This window comes from Arvicola amphibius, chromosome 9, assembly GCF_903992535.2.
Source record: "Arvicola amphibius chromosome 9, mArvAmp1.2, whole genome shotgun sequence".
Lineage (NCBI taxonomy): Eukaryota > Metazoa > Chordata > Mammalia > Rodentia > Cricetidae > Arvicola > Arvicola amphibius.
This window is the reverse complement of record NC_052055.2, coordinates 13,601,268-13,615,926: the sequence shown is the minus strand read 5'-3', so window position 1 is coordinate 13,615,926 and position 14,659 is coordinate 13,601,268. Positions and strand designations below refer to the sequence as shown.

The 14,659-nt window shown below is 37.4% G+C and overlaps 1 non-coding gene across 1 annotated transcript; it reads left to right on the top strand.

The window, feature by feature from the left end:
* Positions 1-13,686: 13,686 nt before the first annotated feature.
* LOC119824166 lies at positions 13,687-13,793 on the top strand. The gene has a single exon (XR_005287086.1). It is a non-coding gene; the product is annotated as a U6 spliceosomal RNA (small nuclear RNA).
* The last annotated feature ends 866 nt before the right edge of the window (positions 13,794-14,659 follow it).

Sequence of the window (14,659 nt, the reverse complement as noted above, 5' to 3'; positions counted from 1 at the left end):
CAAGAACAAAATCCCTATGTAGTGAGCCAGAATTTAGTTTTTCTTTCATCTCCAGAATTATTTTCAAATCTAGAAAGAATTGAAAAAGCTTAATAGAATTTAGTCATTCCCTCTATGACCCCTAGTAGGAGAATGCCCATTGATTTCAGAGGTGCTAGGCAGACTTGTACATCCAAGGTTTGACTATGATTTCTATACTCAATTCTTAGCTATGAAGGGATAGCAGAGCTTTTACAACCCCTCAGCTGGTCTGCATTGCTGTAGGGCTATGGATGCCCTCATTCATGGAGTAAGATGTTGACTTGGTGATGACCAGCAAACCTTTATCTAATATTTTCAAGTGAGAAGCAGACAAAGAAGGAGTTACTACTCTTTGAAACCCTTCTTCTCAGAAGAAATGACACAGGAGAGGGATGTTGGGTGACAGCATTGCAAAAGATTCTGTTGACTACTTCTTTTAAAAGATTTAGCAATTAGATGAAAAAATAAAGATTTTTTTTCCCATACAAGATTTAGCTGATGAGACTAATGAGGATATGAAAAATGCTGACGTGTGCAGTTCTCTGGCGTTTAATAATGGCAGTAGGGATCCTGACAGATTCTCCATTAGCAATTCCTAAGACAACTTAATTTCCTGATTAAACGTAGGTTTTTAAATCATATTGACATTTTAAGAGAGAAACAAATAGTGGTGCCAATTCTCTGAGGCATAGGAAAAAGCTTGCCTTTTCTTTCTTCCATACCTCCTCCTCTACGTCTTCCTATCTAAGTGTCCAGAAAGTTCTGGGTGATTCAGAAATTGTTTGAACCTAGACTCTGTGGCTTGGTCTACCTTGTAAAACTTGCCATAGACACCAGTTTTAGATAGTAGCGTATTTGCTATGCTGAAAATTAGGTCTAGCGTCTTTTGTACACTCTTCAGTGTATTTGACATGAATACTTGGGGCTGGGAAGTAGCAAGGCTTGGAGAAACTTGGCTTTGTTGTCAAACTGATAAGAGATGTCTCTCAAATATGGTCTAAAACCTGCAATATTGTAAATAAAGTTTCACGAGAATACAACTGTGCTCTGAGAAACTGTGTATTGCTGTTTTTACCCGCTACCATTTTTTTTTCTTTCCTTTTTCTTCTTTTTTCTGCTACCATTTTTAAATGTGTATCAGTGTTTTGGCTACATGTATGCCTGTATACCATGTCAATGTCGGGTGTCCACATGGGCTAGAAGAGGACATAGATTCCTCTGATACTATAGTTCCAGATGGTTGTGAGCTATAATGTGCGTATGGGAAATTGAAGTCAGGTCCTTTGGAAGAACGGTCAGTGCTTTTAACTGCTGAACCACCTCTCCACCCTCAGTATGCCTGCTTTTAATAGCAGAGTTGAACTGCCGTGAGAGAGATCTTATAAACCTATGGAGTCAAACTATTTACTCTATGGTACTTTATAAAAGCAAGCAAGCAAACAAACAAACAAAAATCCACACGAACAATAATAATCTTGCCTAGCACCGCATTGCTGATGCCATAGTACAGTCAGCCCTGGATGCAGAAAAGAAGTGTGTGGGTGAGGCCGTCTGCAGCCCTGGGGACAACTCTACACAAGAAGGTAGTGTGAGTCAAAACCTCTTCCACAGGATGAGTTAGGGGAGGGAGTTAAGCAAGAGTGTTGGTTCACAGACACTGGTTCCTTGATGGGTGCTGGACAGTACAAAATGCTCCATCTCGACTCATGAAATTTAGATAGATCTTCCACCGTAGAGGAAGCTTTATTTGTGTTTAAGTGATGGCTGTTGTTTCCTTCCTGTATTTGCTTCCCTGGAAGAGACTCAAGAGTAAAGCACCGAGAGATTAGCAACCATCAGCAAGTCACGACTTTGTTCCTCATTTCCCAAGTTGTCTCCTTTTGGACATGTGAGAAGCATCTGGGAAAATTTCAATGGGAAAATTAGGAAAATTCACCTCAGAAGCCAACTTGGAATCAAGAGCTTATTTCCTTCCTTTCTTTTAAAAATTGATTTTAGCTTCCAGCTTGTTCTATTTGCCTCAATTAGAATTATATTTTCATCCATTAAAATATGATATTAAAAATTGGAACCTCTGTAGAATGAAGTTTTTATAATATTAAAAAGAAACAACAACAGCAAAAAGTGAAGGCACATAACGTACCAAGGGGTAGAAATGCACTTTAGAACTTAGCCATGTGGCTTCTTATGGAAGTATAATGAGTTAAAGATGAAATTCCACTTCTACTTTGCATACATCTTGCAAAGATTCTGCCCAGTAAAATGGTAATTAGAGTCCTCTTTTACAATAAATATTATAATTTTTAATTCTAATATTGTGAGCTATGAAATGTCTTCCATTTCCCCCAACATATGTTTTTTGTCCCGTTTCTCCATCCAAGAGACAGAAATAAAATAAACACCTTAATGAACACAATACCAAGTCTCTCGAGACTCTGTTCCTATCTTATGGACATAACGTGGAGCAGAGGTTTGGAAGAGTCTCCCTAGGGAGAGAAAAATCTGCCTCATTTCTCAACCCAGTGTGGTCTGCAGAAGTGCTCAGTCTGCTTTGCTGCTAAATTGCTGTAGCCTCTAAGTAAGTTGCAATTTGCAATTACAAGTGTATTTGTGAAGTGTAAGTGGGTTAATTTCCTCCTTTGCAGATGATAGCAAAGCACTCCAAGATGGCAGTTAAGTTAGGGTGGGGTCGTTTCAGACTCTGGGAGGCTGATCACGAAAATATGGCTCTCTGTTGGTCTTCGCTGTTAATTGCAAAAACATGAGGAGGAACTCCTGTTAAGACATTATATTAGAAACAAAATATTTTGAATATTTCCCCCTAGTGATTACAGATGCATCATGAGACGATATGACACATTTGGAGGTAAGGGCTTTCAGTCCCAATGTGTTTAAGTGGTTAGTGATCTCCAACTTGACTGGTCAGTATGGGGACTGATCAAATGATCATTCTTCTTCTCTTCATTTTTTCTTTTCCTCCTCCAGTAAAAAATGTCCTAACTGTCATAGACTCCAGTGAGAGAAGGGATTCTGCAGAGATCTGCATAAACTCAGCACAGCTGCTCTGCCATCTGACATCCTGATGGTCGGTGGAGGGGGAGACCTCAGTGCACGTGTTGGCGGTAGTGCCAAAATGTGGAAGAAAATTATTGAACCACAGAGGATTACTCTCTTCCTGCATGGCGAGAAAGCCAAGCCAAAACTTGTAATCACAGACAGCAGCTTCAGTCATCCAAGTTAGGAGGAAAAAAAAGATCTCGGATGTGCCAGAAATCAAAAGCAGTGACATCTTACCCATCCCGGCATTGTTTCTCAGCAGAAGATCAAAGACGTTGACAAAGTGAGGGAATAGTAGATCATCACCCAATGTGCTTCTGATCTTAACGCCGTCAATGAAGGTGGATAACACTCTCCATAGGGTGACGATTCCTCCACCCTGCAACACTGGAATCTGGGCCCCCCATGAAAGTCCCAGCAACTCGTGCAGCACTATAAACATCTACTAAATCCTGACAACTTGAAGGTTGTGCCACTCACATGTTGAGCTTGCCCTGCCAATAGTATTTTGAGTGCACACCTCTTACTCAGAAGGCATTAGCATGTTCTGAGCACATGTGAAGGCCTGAAAGTACTAGCCGTGGACTAGAAAACCCTGTAATGGAGAAGTTGCTGGGCATAAGTGATGGGATGATTTCAATCTCAGGACCTGCAAAATTTAAGTATAATTTAGAAATAATAATGTTGTATTTCATTACAATTATACATATTTTTTTTACTTTGAACATAGTAAGAATTTCAAATTTTAAATATTTTATTATTTTATTATTTTTTAAACAATAGAATTTCCTAAGAGACCTCACAAACAGTTTGTCATCTGTAGCAGAAAAAAAACAATATTTACATTTTTGCTTTTCTAGAGCAGATGCCTCTGACATAGTACAGACTTGATTATCAGTCTTGCATCAAAGATCATTTGCCTACTATTTGACACTGGTTAGAACATTGTACTGTACTGGGCAATCCTCTAACAACTATCTATTTCTTTAAAATATCAACTTGTCATTTTTCTAGTTCTTTGGAGAACCGGTGACCAGTGAAGGTGTCCTTGAGAATTCATGAACAAATTACAGCATTGGTTTGTTCAAGAGAATATTGGCTACCCGATACTCCAGTGTAAATGCTTGTGGCAAATTTATTCTTACCTCTTTCCAAACACCGACTTTCTAAGATGACATGGATAAGTGCTTCTCATGGCTGCACAGATGCTGTTAATTTTATAATATGAAAGTGATACTTAATCACTCTTTCTTCAATCATGAGTTTTCTTTTGTCTGCTTTTCCCAGTAGTTGTTTTCTTAATAATGGTCATGAATTTCCCACCAGATTCTAGAATAATAAATCAAGTCTGGTGGGAAATTTATGAGTCGGGAAACATCAGATTCTAAAATAACTTTTGCACTCCACAAAATTATCAAGTATAGAAAAATGTTATTGTATGACATGAAATGAGTTCTATGCCGCCGCAACGAGGGTTCGAGCCTGAGCTTGGTATGACCTCTACATTGCTTCCATGGCAACAATGCACTCTTCCCATGAAAGATTCTGTGTAAGTTGATTTTTAAAGGTCACACAAAGTGGCTTGATCCCACTAGTGATGGGTGCTGAGTAAAAATAAGGCAGGCTCACAGACGTCTGTTGGAACTATAGCAGGTTGAAGTTCTATGCTGAACAAAAAGGAGTTTAATGTTCCAAACATTCAAAATGTGTTCCCTCTACTTGTTTTAGCTTCTGAGTCCTTTGGGACAATAAAAAAAGATTTATTTGCTCTTTAAAGTCCCTTGTGAGATAGAAGGCAATACAGCCTCCTATCCACCAGGCTTAGGTGATTGTTAAAATCAACAGTGAACAGAATGTGTGAAGGTTGTGGCATACTTTTCTCTGAGTGCCAAGCTTTCTCAGGGCCACTACTTTTACCTCTCATGACTCTGGGACCTTGCATTTGAAACAAAGAAATCTCTGAATACTAGAGATTTCTCCACGTGGTCTTTACTACTATCCATCAGTCTAAAGAGAAAACAAGGCAAAGCGTGAGTGTTCTGAGGGAATTCCAAATTTGCAGTGAAAAAAAATTATGCAACTATTAAAAATTTTTTTTCTTATGCAAAAGAAGTACAGAGTTGGGAGGGAGGCTGGTCCTTGCGAGGGAAAAGAGCAGCTCTCCTTGGTGAGGCTCCCTTCCCAGGCGCAGCACCCTCGCCACATCTTGCTCCCATTACTGCTCTTTTCAACTTTTGTTGACAGCTAAAGTTCAGAGGTTGCCTTGTTTGCCTTGTAGTTGATGTTAGTTCAACATTATACACTAAAGGTGAAGCAAACACAGGAACTGGTGCGCAGGACTAGGGGAAGAGCCTTGGCAGCCAAAACTAACATATGGTTTACACTCGGGGCAAGTAAATTAAAAATGGGGGAAAAAAAACTGGGCACAAGTGAGATCATTGGCTAGTATAAATGCCTGTCAAACCTGATTCTCTCAGTGAGATTCTGAGCTGAGAAACAAATAGAATTACTCCTCATTGCCCTCAATCTACACAACTGTCCTCTGTGTCTTTAAAGAGACCTCACAGTACTTCCTGAGTATGGGCCACAAGAAATCCGGTATATAAGTGGGAAGAAGTTAAGGCGTGTGTGCGCGCGCACACACATGTGCACTTTAAAATCATTTTTCTGAAAGAACATAAGACAGTACTGACTCTCGTTTGGAAATAAACTAAGGTAGTTGTCATATGTATATTATCTTTCAGTTTTTGAAGATTCACAATGAAATCTGTCATTTGGGATTAATAAATCTATTTGAGTCTAAACTGGTGAATGATAAGATTATGGTTAGCAAATGAGTTTACCTTTACCCTTGATGCTTCAGAATGACAACAAATGCATCAGACATAGCAAATGGAAGTTTGGTAAATGACAGTATACGCCTGTATTCAAGTATGGACATGAATGAAAAGTGATATCTGGCTTCATTAATCCCATTAGGTTTGAAATGTTTCGTGCTAAGTTATGTGTTGTTGGAAAACTCTGTTTTATAATTTACAGAGAAAAAGTGGACAATTCCTGATTAACCATAGAAAATATGTATCAGAGATGGGAAAATTATTTCACATTAGGAAGAGAATTTCTTCCTCTTCCTCTCCTCCTCCTCCTCCTCCTCTTCTTTTTCTCCTCTTTCTCTTCCTCCTTCTCCTCTTCTTTCTTACTGGGTTATGCAAGTGGGTCTTTGAGACTCCATAGATACAGATTCCTAATGAAGAGGTACCAAGACTGCTCTATGAGGAAAGAGATCAGAAAATTGGTGATGAAGAATATTGTAAAGACAGGACAGGCTCTAGAAACTACAGGGAAACCCTGTCTCGAAAAACCAAGAAAAAGAATATTGTAAAGAATAGGTAGTTGTACACATTCTGAAAAAAACCCTAAGATACAAAGTAAGAATAAGTTGTGGTATATGGTGCTGGCTAAGCCCTGTTGGGCTAATGCTGTATATAGTAAGAAATTCCCAGAAGCAGTGGCCAAGACAGTGTACAACTTTCTAGCTGAGGTTAAAACTGGGATATGTACGTCCTCATCACACATCTAGTCTGAAATTTTGGAACTGATTGGAATATTCACCAGCAAGAAGCAAAAGAGGCCTGAACACTTCAGTTGAGTAGCAGAAAATAGAAGCTCCTGATCACATTGAATACCTAAGATGTCAAACATGTGGGGGCAGCATCTTATTTTCTTTTGCACACAGCTAAGAGTTAATTGTGAATTTTTTTTTTGTGTGTGTGTGTGTAAAGGAAAGAGTCTAACATGGCTTCCACTGTCTTGTCTGGTGATATGGAACTTCATGCGCATGCTTCTATCTTTCTTCCTTAAAGTTGTATGACCATCCCAAGAGCTCACTCACAATGGCTATAGAATATATGACATTAGGCAGTATTAGGATTCATACTTACATAGTGCAAGGGCTCATCAAGATAAACAGGAATGCTACAATAATCAGAAAACCCACAAAATTATTTCCTTTAAAGTGATAATTAATTAATTTGACAATAAGATGATCAACTCAGCTCTAGGTATTTTACATACCATTTCACAGGGCTGGAGGGATGGCTCAGTGGTAAAGAGCAATGTCTACTCTTTCAGAGGACTTGGGCTCAATTCCCAGCACCCACAGAGTGGCTCACAGCTGCCATAGTGGCTCACAGCTGTCTGTATCTCCAGGGGATGTGGTGCCCCTGTATAGAGACATACATGTAGGAAAATTACCAATGTACATACCATTTCATGTATCCTCAAGACCATGGATTTATCTGCTTTAATATTATTTAAAGATTATTCTAAATGTTCCCAAATATTAGTGCTATAAAATTTGTACCAAAATTTGTAACAAAAAGACATTTCGGGGGTTTGCTAAAATGTAGTTAAATAAAACTGTCAAGTAAAATATGGAATTCTAGCAAACCCCCAGAAATATCTTTTTGCTATAAGGTACAAAAGACCTTAAAACAGTATTTCTGTATATCTACCATAGTTCTTCATGAAGACCTTTCCAACATGACAGTCCTTAAAAATACCTGGCTTGCTTTGTGTTCCCTGTCTAAGAGGACTTTCAAAGCAGTCTGGGAAGCTTCTTATCCTAGCAAAGTGTTAATGTCATCCTTATAAGAAGCTTGACAAAGTTTTGCCTTGTTTTAAATCAACCAAAAAGTAGCATAAAATAGTCAAAAGTGTAAGTCACATTCACAGAATCGAACAGCCCTCAAGATACTTTTCTAAACTAATCCCAACTTCTTTCCAATATACTTTTATTTCAAGTTAGTTCATGTTCAATAACCATGATGAAGGTAAAGAAACCTTTAACTTGATACAAACTAGAATATTTTAAATCTTCACCAACATCATAGATATGCAGATGAAATTATTATTTCCTTGCAATATACAAGCTAATTGGATTTAAGTCAAAATTATGTTAAGTATTCAGTTTTCGTTGTAGAATATTCGCCTAAGAAATTGTAACTGGCTGCCATAAAGGCTGAAAGTATTTTGAGACAGAATTCATGAAAATTATCCCATTTCCCATTGTTTAGTCCCAGGAAGAAAACTTTTGGTTTTGGTTCAGTGACTTGAAATTCTTCAGTTTTTTTTTTTAACAAAAGTTATTGAGAGTATGACCAATTCACAATTTAATCATATCTCTATGATGTTTAATTTTGACTTAAGCAAATAATCATGGATGAAGATACATAAATAAAATCTTGAAGATGCTTAATTTGCTTAGAAAAATAAAGAAGCAATTTTTACTCAAAAATTACCTTTATATTTTGTCTTAATATCAATACAATATTGAATGATTCTAAATTAATCCACCTAACATTCTTTTTAAGCCAATATGACTTAGAAATGAAGAATGAACAATTTTTTCTGATTGCAAAAATTTTTTCTGATTGCATTTAATTTTTAATCAAATTATTTTATTTGTTAATAAACAATACATGCTTTATGGGATGGAATATATCTTAAATGAAAATGCCTTAGCCATACAATTTTAAAACAATATTGAAGTATTTCCAACCAAAAATAGTTGAAAGTTTGTTTGGGTTTGGGATGACCTCTGGTCTTCCTTGGTGCAGTCTTTTGTGTTCATTATCAATTATATACTATCAAAGAACCATTTTTCATAATTATTGTCATAATTACAGTTATAGTTTCATGTAATTGCAAATTAATGTGTCTAATGATAAACATCTAAACTATAAAACCTGTAGAACGTTATAAATATATGTTGATGAATGAATGATTACACAAATAGATTTTTATATTTAGCATTTCAAAAAGTTTCAGGAGATAGCTGTCTCCAGTTCATGAGAAACTAATGACAGATAATATTTATTTACAAAGATAACAATTCAATTAATAAGTTAAATTTTTAATTTTGCTCTTTCATTCATCAAATTATTGAAATGCTCTTGTTTGCTTTGACTTTTAAAAATATCAAAGTTAACTTGGTCTTACAGATAGTTGGACTTATTGGCCATTTGTGAGTTCTTGAACATCCTGACCTCACACTGTTGTGAGTCTCCTTGGTTTTCATTGAATACTTAACACTATTTATTAAATGATCCTCATTTATATCTAATTACTTAGGACCGGAGAGAGAGAGAGAGAGAGAGAGAGAGAGAGAGAGAGAGAGAGAGAGAGAGAGAGAGAGAGAGAGAGAGAGAGAGAGAGAGAGAGATCTGGAGATCTGCAGTTTCCATCATCTCCAGTTGTGGTTGTGGGTCAGGGGTCAGTTCCCAGTACCTACTTCAGGTGGCTCACATTTTATGCTAATCCAGATCCAAGGGTCCCAACACTCTTCTCATTTCCAAGTGCATCCTACCACATATAGACACATATACATGTACATAATTCTGTAAATGACTTTAAATTATTTTCCTTGGTAAAAATGATACCATAACACACACACACACACACACACACACACACACACACACATTTACTTTTCTTACTTATGAAACATAATTATTATGTAATCCTATAAGTTGTCATTAAAACTATCTCTTTACCATAGTATTTGTTTTGCTAAATAAAGTATAACTTGGCATTTAAATAGTTTACTTTGCCATCAAGTACTATATATTTCTACCAATGATTGAAAAGGTATCATTTGTTTTTGAAACTGGTTGTTAGAATTTGTAATATAAAAACTTTTAAAGTTCTTTCTTTTTTGCAATTTACAACTACAAATATTTAAACTTCTTGCATTAATTTTATAAAGCTTACCTTGTTCATATGGCTTTGCTAAATTATAGGAAACAATAAATTCTCATATACATAACTTTAATTGATAACTTCAATATATATGATCATCAGTATTTTCTTTAATTGCATCTTTTTCAAAACTTATCAAAATGAATACATCTGGTATTCAAATTACAGAAATAATTAAACCACTTTCGTTCTGTTTTCTAAACTTTTTATAATAGCAAAAATAGTATTTTATATTATAATTTTCTTTATTCTTTAGTTGCTTGAGAATTTCATAGCTATATGCAATGCGTTTTTTAAACATAAGGTTTTTTTATTGATTCTTTGGGGTTTTTACATCACGTACCCCAGTCCCACTCATTTCCTGGTCCGTCTATATCCACTCACCACCATTGTAACCTCCCACAAAGGAAAAATAAAAAATTAAAATTAAAAGGAAAATAACAAGCAAACAAACAAACAGAAAACCATCTCACCCACCTCTCTGGGAACAGCCTGCTCCTTGTCAATCAGAACCTTCTCTCCTGAGTCACAGTTGCCATGCCTCCAGTTCCTCGGTCCCTGTACCACTCTGCTCCTCCATCTTTCCCTCCTCTCCATCGCATATTCATTTGTAGTACTGGCCTTGGAAGCTTACAGGCAACAAGCAGTTACACTCTTTTCCCCAAATAGCTTTACTTGTAGACATCCGTTGCAATGAGCTATCGGTCTTGTTCAAGGCCTCTGGCTTCTGCTACATCATCAATCCTGGATCCTCACTGCGACTCCTCTTGGATTCCTTACTATTTTCCAGAGTCATGGAGATCATGGAGATCATGGAGAGCCCGAGGCTGTGGCTTTGCAGAACCAGCCCTTTCAGATGCTCCAGCAGGTCATAGATGAGGTAGATGCTGTGGTGGGCCAACTCAAAGCCCTCAATCTTATCCTGGGAGGTAGCGAGTGGGTCAGCCATTCTGGGCCTCGCCTTCCTACCTGTACCCCACAGACAGGTCTCCCTCACCCACACTCTGAGGGAAGGGGCTAGCTCTCCTGCAGCCCTGGAGGGGTAGGGTCAGCCCAGACATCAACACGGCTTCTGGCCATAACCCAGACCACAAACAACCACATGGACTTTGGAGGTAACATGGGTCTTGGACATCAAAACAGACCTCAGCTGAAGTAGGACCTCAGACCCGGACCTGGCCTTTGGTGGCAGGACAGGCCTGGATGTAACCATGGCCCCAGGTGGCAGTGTAGGTTACTCAGATCAGTATGGCCCTCCGCAGCTGCTTGGGCCCTGACATCACTAGGACCTCAGGTAACTGCCCAGCCTCTTCATATCAGGCTGTTCCTCACCTCTGGAGAGTCTCCAGTTCCACCCCTCTTTGTGGTGCATGAAGCACTCTCTTTCTGTCTGGTGTCTCCACTGAATACTCCATCTTTTCCATCTCTCCCGTACCTCCATCACCTATTTGTTCATCTTAGTGGCATCTGCTGTTCTTGGCTACAGGGTCAGGGCAGGTGCGTGGGTGTGTTCTGGCTGCTCAGGACCCTATGTAATGCATTTTGACAAATATTTGCCCCCTCTCTCTTCTCAGTTTCCTGTCCTAGTCCCTCACCACTTTTTCCTCTTTCCTTAATGTGGTCCTTTAAAAAAAAAACTCACTGAATTAACTTCATGTAATTTTTTATCTCAAGAATTTTATATACATATACAATGAAATGTGATCAAAACCACTTTTCTTCCCCCCCTTTTCCCTCCCACACATGCCCATACAACTTCATGTCTTTCTTGTTTCCTTCCTCTCTGTCTCTGTCTCCACCCTCCCACCCCTTGCCTGTCTTTACAAATCATCAAGTCCGATTAGGGCTGCCCCTGTGTGCATGGGGCATCCACTGGAGCAGGGAAAACCTGTCTGTAGCCACTCCTTCAGGAAAAGAATCATCTTTCATCCTCCAGCAGCTACTGAATGCCAGTGGCACCTCAGTAAGGCAAGGAAGGGGTTCTCAGATCACCTCCCCATTCTAAAAACCTCCTGTGCCTATGGATGGTGGGCAATGCTTATTATCTATCTGACAAAGAATGCAATTTAAGCAAAAGACGACTTTCCAATGGACAGTTGTGGTTGTCATGATCTGCAGGTCCTCAGCTATTGAGAGTTCCTAGTTGTACTAGAGATGAGGAGAGAGGAAAGGGTAATGGGTAGGTTAGCCAAAACTTATTATGTATGAAATCCAGTCTTCCAGGTAAGGAAACAGGTTTTGATTAATCTAAGTTGCACTTTGACAGTTTATGATGGCAGCAAATATATCATTTTCTTTAATTACTTTAAAATATATGTTTCAGCAGTATGATCAATAATCTACTGAAACCAGTTACAATGAAAGTCAGTCCAGAATAACATTTGTAAAGCAAATTAGAAACTTACAGTCCTGAGACATACTTCTAGAATTAAATGTGTATCAATAGAATACACAGAGAATTAAATTACTCAAAAAATTCTCTGAGGGAATTGAAATATGAATAGGAATTTAAATCAGAAAAAAAAAGAATTATGTAAAGTTTTGACCATTAAAAAGACCTTTTTAATGTGGCTTTTAAAATGCGTAATAGTATTAAATGGTGCTTAGATTCTGTTGGACACCTTTCAAAGCATGAAGTAGTAGTTTTATTTAAGGATGTCAGCATTATAATATATTGGAAACTGCAAGTTTTTTTGCTAAATTAATGGATATTGTTTACATGTTTCTCTTAAAACAGGCAAAACTATTTTAAATATATGTTAAATACCCCCGATTAGTGGGTAGAACTAGAAGTCTCCTGTGCCTATGGATAGTGGGCAATACTTATCATCTATTTAAAAAAAATAAAATTTAAGCAAAAATGACTTTCCAATGGGGAAACTTGGCAAATCTTGTCTTGATGGAATAGTGGAAGTTAACCTTACCAGAAGTGACATATGGACAAAATGTATACCACCATGTAATATGATCAAAGGATATCACCCTTTTATATTATTTCCCAAAACCTCATAAATCCAAGCAAATCCTGCTCAGATGTCAGAGAATTTGAAGGACACCTACTCAGCACTCACCAATACTGTCATGTTTAACAGTGGAAGAGATGGAAGATAGCAGAATTCGCCATGGAAACCTAGGGAGTATCGTAACAGCACAAGAGATACTAATGGAAAAAATGATGAGATTCAAACAAACTCTAGAATTTATCTCTGAAAATATGTAAGAGATAAGGAAACATTAGAAATTCTTAGGTGGATTTCAAGGTAGATGTTTGAAGGCCACTGATCAATTAAAAAATCTAAGAGGGGTGTGCAGATTAGAATTTTAGCTTAGAAGAGAGCTTTTGATAGATAGACTTAAAAATAGACTAAATACTCACAGTATTATAATGTACCTGGAATAGCATAAGTGCCTATGCATAATTAAATGGATAGATAAGTTATAATAAAACTGACTAATGGGCCCAACATGTTAGATAATAGGAATGGACCAGGACTATCAACAGAGTTAAGTAAAATGATTTTAAATAAAGCAAACTGTCAAATCCTCTATAAAAGGCGATGATATTTAAACTTAGAACGTACTCAAAAGAATTCCCTGAATTCTCTGAGGACACATTCAGGTTTGGAAAACTCATATATGCATGAGAATATTATTCATTTTCTTCAATTAGTGGTTCATTTTCAATTGTGAAAACAATTCATTGGAGATGGGTAAGTACAGGCTCCCAGTTTATCTGTAACAATTTACTTAATGTAATGAAATGTTGCAAAATGTTGAAAATTAGTTATGAATGCATAATTACTCCCATTATTGGGATCACAATTTTCAATAATTGAAAGTGAAGTGAGAGTGCTCGCTTTAGCAGCACATATATTAAAGTTGGAATGATACAGAGACAATTATCATGGCCTCTTTGCAGAGATGATACATAAATCTGTGATGCATTCCATATTTTTGCTCACTGCCCAAATGGTCAGCCCTCAAAGCATAATACAAGTAACGCCATATGGACAGAATACATTGAAGAATATATATGTCTTGTGGGACAATGGTCTTTTATCCTGTCACTTGTATTATTTTTAAATAAATGCTGATAGTACAGTAGCCAGGCAGGAAGTATATGCGGGGTAACCAGACAGGAAGTATAGGTGGGGCGATGAGAACAGGAGAATTGTGGGAAGAGGAAAGATGCAGTCTGTAGTCATCACCCAGACATAAAGGATGATGAGAATGCCTCGCTGATGAAAGGTACCAAGCCATGTGGCTGACACAGACAAGAATTATGGGTTAAGATGTAAGAATTAATTAATAAAAAGCCCGAGCTAATAGGCCAACCAGCTTATGATTAAGGTAAACCTCTGTGTATTTCTTTGGGACTGAACGACTGCAGGACTTGGTGGGACAAAAACCTCTGTCAACGTATATGCATGTACATATATGTTTGCAATTACAATGAGAGAAAGAAGCCATGAAGGAGAGAGTATGGGGGAGGTACATGGGTTTGCAAGGAAGGAAGGTAAGGGAGAAATGTTGTAATTATATTAAAATTTCAAAAATAATAAAAAGCCAAAAATAAACATTGGTGAATGTTTCTATTAAATGTATTTTTAAATGTATTATGATATATTAAAAATGAAAAGAATAAGGGTGGGGAAATAGGGCAATGGAGAATATGTTCTACATATCTTATATATCTGTAAGAAGACTGAAATAATCAATGAAATAAATAATCTCAGAAAGTCTATGAATGCAGGAGTGTGTCAGTCGTTGACTGATGGAAAGCCCTCTAGCATGGATAGTGCTTTAAAGTTCAAGAGATTAC